We start from the raw sequence: 15521 nt of genomic DNA on the forward strand, positions 1-15521 counted from the left end.
TGGCTGGGAGAGGCCACTGCACTCCAGTCTGAGTGACAGAGTGAGACTCCAACTCAAAAAAAAAAAAAAAATATATATATATATATAAAGGATGTCACTACTTAAGAGATATTATTAATAACCTTAGGCCAATAAACTGTATAATTTAGATGAGATGGACAAATTTATTTTTAGAAATACTTTACCAAGACCAACACAAAAAATTAGAAAACTGAAAGTATTATATGCCGTTAAATATATGAATCAGTAATTAAAATAAGGCTACCCACAAAGAAAATTTCTAGCCCCAAAGAAATTTATCTATAAATTCTTTAAACATTTCAAGAACTAACATCAATCTCATATGAATTATAAGAAAATGAGAGATAAGTGAAAAATAAAATGAAATCACTTCTGAACTCATTTTATGAGGCCCACAAAACTTTGATACCAAAACTTTTTAATAAAGGAAAATTTTTGCAAGAAAGGAACATTATAGGCCAATCTCTCTCATGAACATGGATACAGAAATCTGGCAAAATGAAATAAAAACAGCAGATCAAATCTTGTCATATATAAAAAGAATTAGCTCTTAACCAAGTTAACTTATAATGGTGACACAAGACTGGTTACACATTTGAAATCAATCAATATAATTCATTCCATTAACTAAATAGATGCAGGAAAAAGTATTTGATGAGATTCAATGCTCATTTATGATTTTTAAAAGATTTTGACAAGTTAAGAATAGAAAGGACCATCTTAGCTAATAAATAATATGTTTTTTAAAATCTACAGTAAATATATTAATGGTAAAATAGTTTTTCCCCTGAGATTGGGAATTTTTCCTCTGACACAAGGATGTCTGAAATCACCATTTCTATTAAACACTGTATTGGTAGTCTGAGAAATATAAATTTAAAGACTATGTAATGTTTAAAGAAAAAAACTGCCATTCTTCACAGATTATATGACTGCAAACATATTCAAAATAAGCTATACATAGACTATTAAAAGTTAAACAGTGAATTTATCAAAATCACTGGACACAGAAGACATCATAGTTAAAGATCAACTGTATTTCTATATAATAACACTAAAAAAATGAAAAACAAAATTTTATTTATTTATTTACTTATTTGAGTTGGAGTCTCACTCTGTCGCCCAGACTGGAGTGCAGTGGCTGCGTCTGGTCACTGCAGCCTCAACCTGCTGGGCTCCGGCGATCCTTCTGCCTCAGCCTTCCAAGGAGCTGGAACTACAGGCGTGCACTACCACGCCCGGCTGATTTTTTTTTTTATTGTAGAGATGAGGTCTTACCAAGTTCCCCAGGCGCATCTCGAACCCCACGGGCTCAGGCAATCCACTCACCTCAGCCTCCCAAAGCGCAGGATTACAGGTTGAGCCACCGAGCCTGGCTGAAAAACAAAATTTTAAAACAAAATAACTTACATTAGGATAATGTAAGCTATCTATGGCTATCTAACATCAAAACACCAGATACCCAGGTATAAATCTAACAAAAAATGTTCAAGAGCTGTACATTAAAAACTACAAAACTCTGCTGAGAGAATTTCAGGAATCTACATAAATGAAAGGTATACCATGTCTGTGGACTGGAAGATTACATATTGTGAAGAGATCGGTTCTTTCCAATTGATCTATAGGTTTAATGTAATCGCCATCAAAATTCTTATCTAGGAAATGTAACAAGCTGATCTTAAATTTTACATGTAAAGGCAAAACAACATGAAAAAGAACAAAGTTAAAGAGCTTATAAAAAGTATAGAGTAACTAAAATAAAGATATTGGCACATGACAGACAAATATTTCATTGGAACAGGAGACAGAGTCCAAGTCCAGGAAACAGAACCATTCATACAAGACCACCTAGCTTATTAAGCAAGTGCCACTGGAATGCAGTGAAGGAAAAGATTTTTAAATAATTGATGTTTAATGAAACTTTATCCCACTCCAAGGTATGCAAAAAAAAAAAAAAATTCCATGAATTACAGACCTAAATGTAAAAGGAAAAACAATGTAGCTTGTGAAAGTAATGCAAGATAAATTCTTAACATTGGGTGGGCAAAATAATCTTTTAATATAAGACACAAAAGTCACTTACAATAGGGGGTGGGGAAGTTGGGAGGTGTTGATCAAAGGATACAAAATTTCAGTTAGACAGGAGGAATAAATTCAAGAGATATACCATACAACATGATGACTACAGTGAATAATAACGTATTGTATTATTGAAAATTCCAAAGAGAATAGATGTTAAGTGTTCTCACTACAAAACACGATGCATGAGAGGTAATAAATCTGCTAATTAGTTCAAGTTAGTCATTCCACAGTGTGTACACATTTCAAAACATCATGCTGTACACCCTACATATATGCTGTTTTTATTTGTCAATCCAAAAAATTACCATAAAAGATTAGTAAGTCTAACCTCTTTAAAATTAGGAGTTTATGCTTACCAAAAGATACCAGAAAGCTATGAAATACATATAGCCAACCAAGCACTCATATCCAAAATGTACAGAAACCTCCAATAAGTCAATGAGAAGAAAAAAGACAACCCAACTTAAAAATATACAAACAAAATACTTGAATAGACACTAAACGAAAGTGGATATTCAAATGACCAGTAAGTGTAATAAAAGGTGCTAAATATCATTAGTTATCAGGGAAATGCAAACTGAAACCACAGTGACTTATTTTTAAACCCCTCGGAATGGCTAAAATTTTCTTTGAAGTGTCCATGGTCTATAGAATGAAGACCATGAGTAAATGAAGTGTCCATAAGTCTACAAAGCAACTAGAACTCTAACACAACTGGTGGGAGTATAAAAGGGTCTGTGTAATTTAGAATTCCATTTGGCAGGATCTGCTAACATTGTGCAAATACACAGCCTATGAGCCAGCAATTCCGCTCCTTGAGACAGGACCGACAAAAATGCATGCACACATGCATCAAAGGACACATACAACAATATCCATAGCAGCATTGTTCACAACCACCCCAAACTGGAGAAAGTACAAATAGTCATCAATAGTAGAATGGATAAATCAATACTGGCACATCACAGAATACTATATAACAATGAAAAACGATGATGCTCTGCTACACAGAATCACATTCATAAAACTCACAAACATTGTTTTGAGGAGAAGAAGCCAAACACAGAAAAGTACCCACTGGATGATTCCAAAACATCAGACGCCATAAAATTCCAAAACATCAGACGCCATCTACGGTGATAGAACTCACCATGGTGGGTGCTTCTGAGTGGGGAGTAGTGACTGAAAAGAGCATGAAGAAAGCTTTTGCAGTCCTGTAGAACATTCCTCGATGTTCCAAGCCTTGTCTGGCACTAGTTACACAGGTCTGTCACTTTGTGGAATTTGCAAAAATTCATCAAGCTTTTTTTTTGAATGCACTATGCTTCAATAAAAGCGTCTTCCCCCAAAACAGGCTATGTGGACAGAAGTTATATGGTTACATTAAGTCTATTGTACGGAGCAGTTTATTTTCCATTTTTTATGTACAGAGAATGTATCTCTTGACCCCTAGCCTTAATGCAAACTTTAAAAACTTGAGGAAGACAAGGTTCTTCTTTACCCACATAAAGCCTTGTTCTGTGAGTCGCTTTGTGGACATGTACCTGTTATCCAGGACCAAGTAGGCACAGAGTAAAGGTGGACTTTCACTTCACTGAGTAGAAGAGCCAGTAATGAATAAGAGTCTTGACAACCTCAAAGGACCTACCACCCGGGAGACATTCAACATGAGAAGGTTTTTCTTTCTATTTTTTTTTAGGTCTTACTCTGTTGCCCAGGCTGGAGGGCAGTGGCATGATCACACACCACAGCCTCAACTTCCTGGGCTCAGATGATCCTCCCACGTCAGCCTCCCGAGTAACTTGGAGTACAGACAAGTGCCACCATGCCTGGATAATTTTTTAAATTTTTGTGGAGATGAGGTCTCCCTGTGGTTTCCCAGACTGGTCTCGAACTCCTGAGCTTATGCAGTCCTCCCACTTTGGCCTCCCAAAGCGCTGGGATTACAGATATGAGCTACCATGCCCGGCGGAGAAGGTTCCTAAACTTTCCTGAGAAATCAGTCTTTATCAACTGAATCATCTGGTAACGCATAAGCTAGCGTCCACCCACCTGAGCACATAAAAAGTCTCAGAATAAAAGAAAGCCCTGCATGGTTCTGAGTACCAGGCAGCTCTGATAGACAACTATGAGGAAGTAGAGGAGCGCCGGGCACAGTGGCTCACGCCTGTCATCCTAGCACTTTAGGAGGCAGAGGTAAGAGGATTGCCTGAGCTCAGGGGTTCGAGACCGGCCTGGGCAATTAGGCGAGGCCTGGTCTCTACAGTAAATCAAAAAAATTAGTCTGTTGTGGTGGTGCACATCTGTGGTTCCAGCTGAGGCGGAAGGATCACCTGAACCCAGCAGGTCAAGGCTGCAGTGGCTGTGAGTGTGCCACTGCACTCCAGCCTGGGTGACAGAGTGAGACTCCAACTCAAAAAAAAAAAAAAAAGGGAGGCCCAAACTTTACTTGTACGATGACCACTTGTATACCTAATCCTGAATTGTACTCCATATCTTTAAAATAAAAATAACAATAATAAAAAATAAAAAGAGAGATTAAGCAGAAAAACAAAAAAGAAGTAGAGGGAAGTCACTTCTAACAACTAGCTTAAAGAGCTGTATTGCTGGGCTCGGTGGCTCAGCCTGTAATCCCGCGCCTTTGGGAGGCTGAGGGATTGCCTGAGCCCACAGGTTCGAGACCCGCCTGGGCAGCGAGACCTCATCTCTACAATAAATCAAAAAATCAGCCGGGCGTGGTAGCGCGCACCTGTAATTCCGGCTACTCAGAGGGCTGAAGCGGAAGGATCGCCAGAGCCCAGCAGGTCGAGGCTGCGGTGGCCGGGAGCAGCCACTGCACTCCAGTCTGGGCGACAGAGTGAGACTCCAACTCAAAAAAAAAAAGAGCTGTATTAAGAAGCAAAGCACACTGGCATAACAAAGGACAGACAGTGTTGGCATCTGTTTTTCGGTATTCAGATTTGTCAAATAATATTTTTTTTTATCTTGTTTCAATCTTTTTAAAAAAAATTTTATTCTAAAGATGTGGGGTGCAATTTAGGGTTAGGTATACAAATGTTCATTAGGCGGGGACAAATGACATTAAGGCCACTCCAGACCCCTCAGAAATGGGCCTTGGTGCCATGCAGAAGGTAGCCACAATTGGGCACTTTCCTGAAGTCCAAGAGTCGGGGGGGCAGGGGAAGGGGCTCTTTCCTGCCAAGAAATTCTCAGGAAGCTGTGAAGATATTCGCTATTTCACTCAATTCATTCCAAGCTGGAACATAATCGTACATTATAAATCTGTTTTGATTTCACTTAATCTAATGCAGACATGTTCATCCTTTTGATAAGTGCTCATTAACCATTTTTCTCTGACATAAACAGACAAGAAAGATGTTCTCGCGCCTCGTTGAAAACTCAACTCAGCTAATTACAGGGCAATGACTCAAAGAACAAAATCAACGTCCTGAGGTTTCTCACTCGAATTGTCTTTAGAGTGGAATTAAACATCTAACCAGAAAAAAATTAAAAGGGCCCCTGCACTGTGTTTCATGCTTAGGCTGAACGGTGTTTCAGTAAACAAAGGCCAGACTCTAGCATGTACGATACACATTCTCAAATGTTCTGATGGCAATGCCCTCTAAGAGCAGCTGCTGAATTTGCCAACCATGAGGTATGTGCTTACGTCAGGGGTGGAGAGGGCGTGCTCTTTGTTGGTAGCTGCAATGAATTTGCATAAACGATTCACCCTATCTCACTCAATCCCTTGTGAGCCCCAAAGTCAACATATAGGTACTCTGATCAGGGTTGAAGCCCGTCTAGGAGGGGAGTTGTGTGAAGCTAAGAGACCCATGTAAGAACCATCCAGGCTCATGGCCAGGACCTCTAGGAATAACAGATGGCTTGGGCTTTTCGGATCACAGAGTATTAATCTGCTGTAACAGTATGCTGAATGAGTCTGGAAGAATGAATGCCACTTCCCAAAATGCTTGATTTAAGCTCAGGAAAGAATTTTAACTAGACTCATCTGACTATCGGGGTATCTTAAATATAGTTTATGACCCAAACGATCATCTCATTGGCTTTTTAAAATTCATTTTTATTATTAAATGTACCTATTTACCTGAAACTAGAATTCTTAAAAGTTATTTTTGATCTGTGATACACAAATTATGCCTATTATCCCAAACTCCTGTCACAAAGAGCAGTAAGTAAAGTTAATTATGTCATTTTTTCCTGCCCTCTCTATGAAGTCACTATTTAAATGAGTCCATGTAGGTTTTCCTAAGGTTTGTTTGAATGAACAAACAAAATAGCAAGATAACAGTCTACTACTGAGCATGCCAGACAGATGTTTGTCTGGTCACCTTCACAGATGATTTTGCTGGCATTTAGAGAGTAAGAAAAAGAACACATCTTGTGTCTTGCAGGAACTCGAATGGCTCTGCTCTACTTTTAAGAAAACGACTCTCCTGCATTGACAAAAGACTCTAAGCACGGGATAGCTGCACCCTGATGCCACAACGCACAGCTCAGAAGCGAAGAACAGAGACTGCAGAAGGCACAGTTTCAAATCTCAACTCCACCTCTTCCTCTTCAAGGATCCGGTCCTTCACATCTCTAAGCTTCATCAGTGGATAAATCATGGGGGCAATCACACTGACATTGGTGTTATGAACTCAGTGAGACGATCCGTGGAAAGCGCTTCGCACGGGTCCTGATGCGTTCTCAGTCAGACGTCAACAATGCAACTGACATGAATGGCCCACCCATAGGACATGAGCCTTAAGGGCCCCTCCAGAAGGGAGGAGCCGCTCTTCTTCCATTTCGTTCTACAGGTCATCTGCAACATTCCAGGCCTCTCTGGAATCAAAAGGTAAACTTTTTCCCTGTGTCGCACTAGCTGGTCAGTTTCAGCATCAGAACCACAACTCTGACTTTGTATGATCATTACCATCCCAAACCAGCTCCCTTTACCAGACCTCCCCACAAGGAGCAGTGTGTAGGAGGAATGCAATCCAGGGTTCATTGGGTCATTACGGGGCACTGGGAAACCACATCTTTTCTGTAATTCTACTGCTAGGTTTCTGTTTCTGTAACTGCTACTTGGCACAAAGAAAATGTTCACCAACCTACTAGGGAAAGGAATGGAATGGACCATGCTTGTTTTCCTCTGGTTTCGGCTAAAGCAAATGAAACCATCCGTGTCTCCCAACCCAGACACTTCATTCCTCCCCGTTCATATGAAAAAGGGAGTACAGTGCTGCGTCCTGTGCAACTGGGTGGCAAAGGATCCCAAAAGAGGAAAGGCACAGTACAAAACAACTCACAAGACACTTTTTAGAACTAGAAGGTGGGGAAACCAGGGGGTACTTTGCCTCACAGGACAAAGGCCCAAGTTTCTTACCCATCAGACTTTTACTAGTACAAAATGACGTAGTTAAGTAAGCTTTCAAGGACAGAGTACAGATGGTGCAAAGAAAACTCCCTGTTTTGATCTCAGAAAGCTTTTGTGATAAAGCATGACTGTTTACAAAATACAGTACAGCTGCTTGCAAGACAATGTATAACTTTTATCTAATTTAACACAACAGATACTGCACTTTTAGAACTTGCCTCAGCATACATGCCATCTGGCTTTGCCATTATAGTCATGCTTGGCTGGTTATGATGTTGCACGTATGCCAAATATGTTTTCAGCAGAGTTCAAGCAGGGCAGTGGTCTCCAGCAGTACAGTAAGTCCCCTACATACAAACCTTCAAGATGTGAACATGTGTGTGCATGTCCATTCACGTCTGTCTTGCCCTCCGACTCCTACTGCCAATGGTCCTTCAGCTCTGCTGTCTCCCACCTCCTCTCCCTCCTCTAGTCAGGAACTCTTCTTGCCTGTCCACTTGATACCAGCCCCTGTATGCCAGCTGTTGTACTGTACTGCTGTACTTTTCAAGGTACTCTACTATAAAATTTAAAATGTTTCCTTTTTTGTCTGTCTGTTTTTTATGTATTATGAGTGTGAAAAGTATTATAGACCTGTTACAGTATGGAACTAGATAGCTGATGTGTTTATTGTGTTCCTAGAATAACTTTGTTGGACTTAGGAACAAACTGGACTTACAAAAGCACTCTTAGAAGAGAACTCGTTTGTATGTAGGGGACTGACTATAGTCACCCATTAGTGAATGCTAAGTTCCAAGCACTGCATGAAACACTTTTCTTTTTTTGAGTCGGAGTCTCACTGTGTCACCCAGGCTGGATGGAGTGCAGTGGCACACTCACAGCCACCCCAGCATCGACTTGCTGGGTTCCGGTAATCCTTCTATCTCAGCCTTCCAAGCAGGCGGAACTACAGGGGCACACTACCACACCTGGCTAATTTTTTAATTTGATTGTAGAGATGAGGTCTCACCATATTGCCCTGGCTGGTCTTGAACCCGTGGGCTTAGGCAATGCTCCCGCCTTGGCCTCCCAAAGTGCTGGGATGACCGGCTTGAGCCACTGCACCCGGCTGTGAAACACTTTCATAGACTACCTCATCCACCTCATTTAATCCTAGACAATTAGGTACTGACCTCCTTGCATGAAGCTAGGAACCTGCTATGGTTCACATGACAGTGTCCTCTCCAGCATTCCTGCCGAGACTCAGTCCCCATGAAGGTGGCATTAAGAGGAGGGGTCTTTTGGGGAAGTGACTAAATCATGAGGATTCTTCTCTCATGAATGGATCAGTGCCTTATAAAGGGGCGTGGGCCCTTTTGCCCTTCTGTCCCGTGCACCAAGAGAGGACACAGTGTTCTAGCCACCATCTTGGAAGCAGAGACGGGGGTCCTCAACAGACACTGAACCTGTTGGTGCCCTTGATCTTCGACTTCCCAGCTCCAGAATCCTGATTACTTACAAATCACCCAGTCTCAAGAATTTTGTTAAAGCAGCACAGACTGAGACACAGGAATGAGGTCAGGATTCCAACTCCAGTGGGTCTGACTCCAAAGCTCATGCTCTTTATCACAAAACTATAAAAACAGAGAGACACCACTGAAATTATCGGCCATGTCCAGGGAGCATTCATCTCAGCAAAAATGAATTCCAAAGGGGACAGAATTGGACACCCATTCAATGTCATTCCTTCTCCTTTTAGGGTCATCTGGATGCTGCCTAGCAAGTTTGTGCTTTCATTTATTTCTGTCTACATTTATTGAACAACTACTACGTAGGAGGCATCGCCAGATGATAAAAATAAAAACAACATCCAGGTCTTCTGTTGCCCCTCCAGCCTCATCCAAAGCCCAGGGACATTCATCAGGAGTTCTTTCCTCAATTCCCATCTTTGGGCAAGCACAGTGGGGTTGGGAAGAAAGAAGTCAGAGTCTCCACACGTACCACATGGCTGTTTAAGTTCTCTGTTCCCAGTTCTCTAGGCTGTCTTAGGACTGTCGGCAGTTCTTCAGTGATAAACAACCCATGGGAGGGGTTTCATCATCCTCCTCAACTTTCTTTGTCCTCTGTCACATGCCCTCGGTTCCTGCCATGGTGACCTCATATTTTCCCACCCACTGGGCTCCCTCCAACCCCCATGCTCTCGCATGTGATGTGCTCTCATACATGCCCATTACCCTTGAAATTTCAACTCACCCTGTAAGTCCAGCTCAGAAGTCACCTACTCCATCATGTGCTTCCTGATCATCCACCCCCTCTGTCCACAGCCTCTAATCAGACTGAGAGCCATGAGCACCTCCTTCCTTCATGCTTTCAACAAACTTCCCAGGGCAGGGGCACATCAGCAAACAAAATAGACTAATATGCCTTCCCTTAGCACGCTGGCATGTTTGTGGAAGAAGTCAGATAGCAAACAAAAATATAAGTGAGTGACTCATCTAGAAGGTTATACGTTGATAAGATATGGCAAAAAGCAGTGGCTCGTGCCTGTAATCCCAGCACTTTGGGAGGCAAAGTTGAGAAGATTGCTTGAGTCCAGGAATTCGAGACCAGCCCGGGCAACATAGCAAGACCTCATCTCTACAAAAAATCAAAAAAATTAGCTGGGCATGGTAGTGCATGCCCGTAGTCCCTCTCAGCTGCTCAGGAGGCTGAGGTGGAAGGATCCCCTGAGCCCAGTAGGTCGAGGTTGTGGTGAGCTGTGATCATGCCACTGCACTCCAGCGTAGGGAACAGAGTGGAACTCTGACTCAAAAAAAGACAAAAGGTTGCGCTTCGGTGGGAAACGTGTTCTTCCTGTTACTTTCCAAATGACCGAGATTATACAAAGAACAACACAGCAATTCATTAAAATGTACATCCTAGTCTGTAAACACTGTTAGAATATATACTGATGGTTCATTCAACGTTCCACAAACATTTATATATTTTTCCCATTTTCACATCTACTATTTTTTAGTGGAAAGATCACACGAATATTTTGTTTGCCCCTAAAATTCTGTAATGAGATACAGACAAAGATGGCATCTTAGAAGAATCAGCCAATGAATGAACCTCTGACAGGGGTAAAACATCACAGCCTGTTATCTTCATTCATTTTTATTTGAAATTTTAAATTTTCCTTGTTATAAAAGTGACCTGTAAACTTGATCAACTATTTGAGCACTATAGAAGAGCATTAAATGAAAAATTCTTCTTGTCAAAGGTTATCTTTACAAATAGTTATTACCATATGGTTCAACATTAAACCACTCCAACTTCCCCACAGGTCTAATGGTTACTTGTTGTTTTGTTTGTTTGTTTGTTTTTAATAAACATAGAAATTTGCCCTCTGAGTCTTAAAGCTTAAAACTTACATTTGTCTTACCTGAGTTTCTTTCTCAGGAAACCAGCCCTTAGGCCTATAGTGTCAATGAAATGAAACTCACCAGATCACCAGACGATGAGATGCCAGAGCCCTCCAGTTTTTCAATTCCTCTTCCCTTCTCTCCCTAGTTCCTGTTTTCTACATTCCTGTCCCACTTTATAAACCTCTGACTTCAGCAGCATGGAAAGATGGATTTGAGATTAAGTGTCCTGTTCTCATTGACTAATATCATTCAAATAAGAAGATTTCTTCCCTGTCAATATTCACAGTCTCTGTGACTGGCTTTCTATGTGGAGCTCAGTAAGAAACAGCTTGTTGTCTACTGTCCACCTACTCTGACTCCTCACTCCATCTTCCATCTACCCCACACCTGGATCTCCACATTCAGGCATGGTTTGGATTGTCATGTAGCCACCAGACTAACAGAGGTCTCCCTGTCCATCCTCTCGCGTCACCTCCAACCTTTTGTAATTATGTATTTGTCAGTGTGATTGTCTAATATCTATGTGTGTCTTCCTCTACACAGAAGTTCTTTGAGAGCAGAGACCCACTGTTTTTTGTTTGTTTGTTTTTGTTTTATGGCACACCCTGATCCGAGCAGGCACGCAACAAATATTTGATGACAGAGTGAATGAATTTTGATGAGTACTAAAAGGAATGAGGCTCTACTTTCAAAACAATATGTTGCACACAATAAATATCCACAATTTTTAGTTATCAATTTAAATAAATAAATAGAAGTAGTGAAGTCCTGGAGAGCTGAACCAAAACATGTCTTTGTGCCTTAGTGATCTCTGATGTGGGCTGGAAGGACACCATTGTCAGAGACAAAAAGGGCCATGTGCCCATGACTCAGATCAAGACCTTCCTGTTCCCTGAGTCACCCCAGCTAAGAAGCAGCAGCTTCAGCCTACACGAACTTAAAGGAAAGGAAAAAGGAGATTTCCTCCTTGTGCTGTGACCTGTCCAAAGGCAAATGCTTCTTCACCCGGCTCCTCCTTATCCCTTAAAGTTTCCATGTTCATAGGTAGAAGGTTCTGATGCCTGGGAGACATCTCAGGGCAGAAAGGACCAGCCACAAGTCACCCTCTCTCTCAGTGGAAAACAAGGGGCCCACACCCTCCCCTCCAGCCATAAACCTGTGTCTGGGACACCACAAACCCCCCTGACTTGGCCTTGGCACCCTGAACATGGCCAGGCAGGGCTTGTGGTGAGAACTGGGAGCCAGTGCCGCCTGGGGCACGGGCCCACCCACCAAGCACACCCTCAAATGTTCTTTGGGGAGGACAAAACAAGCGTTAGCCCAGGCACCAGCAATGAGTGGGCTTCCGGGCTCCCATCTCACTATAGGGTTTCTTCCTCCTTCTGGCCTCCTCCTGGGGTGGGAGGCAGAGTGCACGAAGACGACAGAGAAAGGCAACCACTCTGGCATAAGATCATTTAAGATCATACAGAACCAATGAATGGTCTATCACACTCTACAAATACCCTCACCCAGAGAAGACCATGGGGAAAGTCCTCCCTAACCCCATCCATCATTCAGTGCCCTGGTACCATCTGGCCAAGAGCACGATGAAATCAGTCAGCCAGGAAGTGGCAAAACTCAAAGAGTTGGATGCAAACAAACAAACAAACAAAATGACGGGCCCCAAGGTAGGCAGAAAAAGGGCAGAAGATCAAGAAAGGGAGGAGTTTCTTAGCCTCTTGTGTTCCCAATCGCAAGTTCTGCTACTGGTCGTTTGCAGGCTGAAATAAACAAGCACGAAAAGCAGTCCCAGGAGGGGGACTTTATTCCAGAAGCCGGCGGATGGGGAAGTGGCAAGGCTCAGGTCTCAAAGGAACCATCTCAATAGTCTGGCTGAGGATGGGGAATCAAAAAGGGGTCGAGTGGAAGGAGGAGCACCTGTGAGCAATCTTGCTTCTGTTACCTCGAGTCCTCAGCCACCCGGAAGACCGATTGATGCAGTCCCAGTTGCGAACCCTGGAGAGTTCCACCATGGGGTCTCCAGACCCCGCTATTCCAAAGATCAGCCTCCGAACTCTCTCAGGCACGCGTTCAATTAGATAAGAAAGGAACGAGGAATCTTTAACATGTAGGCTAAGGGGAGAAAAAGGCAGCCAGGCTCGGGGGCTCAGGCTGTAATCCCGTGCTTTGGGAGGCTGAGGTGAGTGGACTGCCTGAGTCCGTAGGTTCGAGACCCGCCGGGGCAACTTGGCCAGACCTCATCTCTACAATAAATCAAAAAATCAGCCGGGCGTGGTAGCGCATGCCTGTAATTCCGGCTACTCGCAAGGCTGAGGCGGAAGGATCGCCGGATCCCAGCAGGTCGAGGCTGCAGCAGCTGGGAGCGGCCACTGCACTCCAGTCTGGGCGACAGAGTGAGACTCCAACTCAAAAAAAAAAAAAAGAAAAGAAAAAGGCATAAGCCTGCTTCTCAAAAGCAGAAATGGAAAGTCTCAGTCACACCTGCACCCGCTTCTCCATCCATAAAATGGACATGATTCATGTCACGTTCTGAACAGAGGGGCAGAGTGCTAGCTGCACACACACAGGCTGGGAGATCTGGAAGGGACCCAGGGGTTTTGATGATTACAAGGTCAACATGATACACCTTGAGACGGATGTGATGGTTGAAACCAAACACCGTCTTCAGAGGCGTGGAGAAAAGTAAGACCCTGGCCATAGATTGGCAGGGGCATTTCTGTTCTTCCTGCATGGCTTTGAGGGACAGTGTTCTAGTCTGAGGGGAGCTTGCTATGACCCAGAGAAAACCACCAGTGTGGCGAAGGCCAAGAGACCGTGGCACCTGGGACGGGCACAATTTGAGGCCAGAGGCAGCGACTCCACAGCCATGCCGGCCGTCAGGTTTCCCGGGAGCCTGAGGTTCTTTGCTTCTTCCTATGAAATGCCCTTTCTTTATCTGTCTCAGCAGACAAAGAAGGATTTCAATAACAGTCCCCTTCGACCTAATATTTTATGTGTATGCATGTGTGTCTATATACATATACAGACATTTGTCTATGTCCTGCCTCATTCTAAGAGGCGTGAAAAGCGGGCACGGTGGCTCATGCCTGTAATCCCAGTGTTCTGGGAGGCCAGGGTGGAGGGATCCCCAGCAGACAGGAGTTCAAGACCAGCCTAGGCAACAAATGGAGACTCTGTCCCTGCTAAACATAAAAGTAAAAAATGAGCCAGGTGTGGTAGCACACACCTATCATCCCAGGTACTTGGGAGCCTGAGGCGGGAGAATCACTTGAACCCAGGAATTCATTACTGCCATGAGCTATGATTGCCCACTGCACTCTAGTCTGGGTGACAGAGTAAGACCCAGTCTCAAAAAAAAAAAAAAAAAAAGGAAAGTGTTCAAAAAGAAATAAAAAGATTGGCTTCAAGGTGGCTTACAGTGGTGTAGACAAAAAATGAAAATAGCATTCAGGGAGAATTCACAAGAAAGACAAATATTGTCTTATCCCACATCTTCTCCTTCTCCTACCCCCCTGTACCTGAGGCTCCCAAGTCACCTGTGCCCTCAGGTGTGACCCAGCACCTGTCCCAAGTGACTTGCCCCAGCAGCGGCAGCCTGGGTCAAGCGACGGACCTGCTTCGCCTTCTTTGACCCCCTTCAAGGTTCACCTGACACCCTCTGCAGAGCCCTGAAGACACACCGGTGACCAGGTTTGGAATCCAGACAGCTGACGCCAGACCCCTGAATCCAGCCACGCTGCTATGTCACTTCTCATTTGTAACTCACTTAGAGTTGAAAGGAAACTGAGGTCTCTTCATATCAAAGTGCACGTGAAGTCGCCGAGTTGGAAACCAAAATAGCACAGGCCAAACAGAGCCCTTCCCGTTTCCAGAAACGGCAACCCTGTTTCCTCTCAGTTTGCACTTCTGCGTCAGCATTGCCGGTTTCTTGAACGTTCTACCCATCGTCAGAAGAAGGCGGGAGCAGGACCGCAAGCTCTTTGCAGGGAGCAGTGTCCTGTTGCCAGATCACCTGAGCCCGGCAGGTCGAGACTACAGTGACCATGAGCATGCCACTGCACTCCAGCCTGGGCGACGAGAGTGAGACTCCGACTCAAAAAAAAAGATACAAAGATACGATGCTGGTTTCGATTCAAGGGACTGGACTTGGGGCAAGTTGCTTAATGACTCTTACTATCCATTTCTTCGTCTTTAAAATGAGAATATCAACATGTTGAGAAGAGCAAAGTAATGAGGATATCAGGCACTTACCAAGGGGCCAGCACTGCACGTACTCAAGCAAGGGTGGCAGTGATCACTCAACTCCTGGGTATTTGGAGACATGCTATGTCGAAAGAATATGGTGACAACAGGGAGCCAAACTGAGGTTTTTTTTTGAGTTGGAGTCTCACTCTGTCACTCATGTTGGAATGCAGCGGCAAGCTGGCATGGCAGCCACCACAGCCTCGACCTGCCGGGCTCAGGCGATCCTTCCGCCTCAACCCTCCAAGGAGCTGGAACTACAGGCATGCGCCATCACACCCGGCTAATTTTTCTTGATTTATCGTAGAACTGAAATCTCGCCAGGTTGCCGAGGCTGGTCTTGAACCTGTGTGAACTGAGATTTTATCATCACCACTTCTAGAAACAAACTAAGGGTCTCCTCAGAT

Source organism: Carlito syrichta, unplaced genomic scaffold (genome assembly GCF_000164805.1).
Source record: "Carlito syrichta isolate Samal-C Ts95f unplaced genomic scaffold, Tarsius_syrichta-2.0.1 Scaffold316023, whole genome shotgun sequence".
Taxonomy (NCBI): Eukaryota; Metazoa; Chordata; class Mammalia; order Primates; family Tarsiidae; genus Carlito; species Carlito syrichta.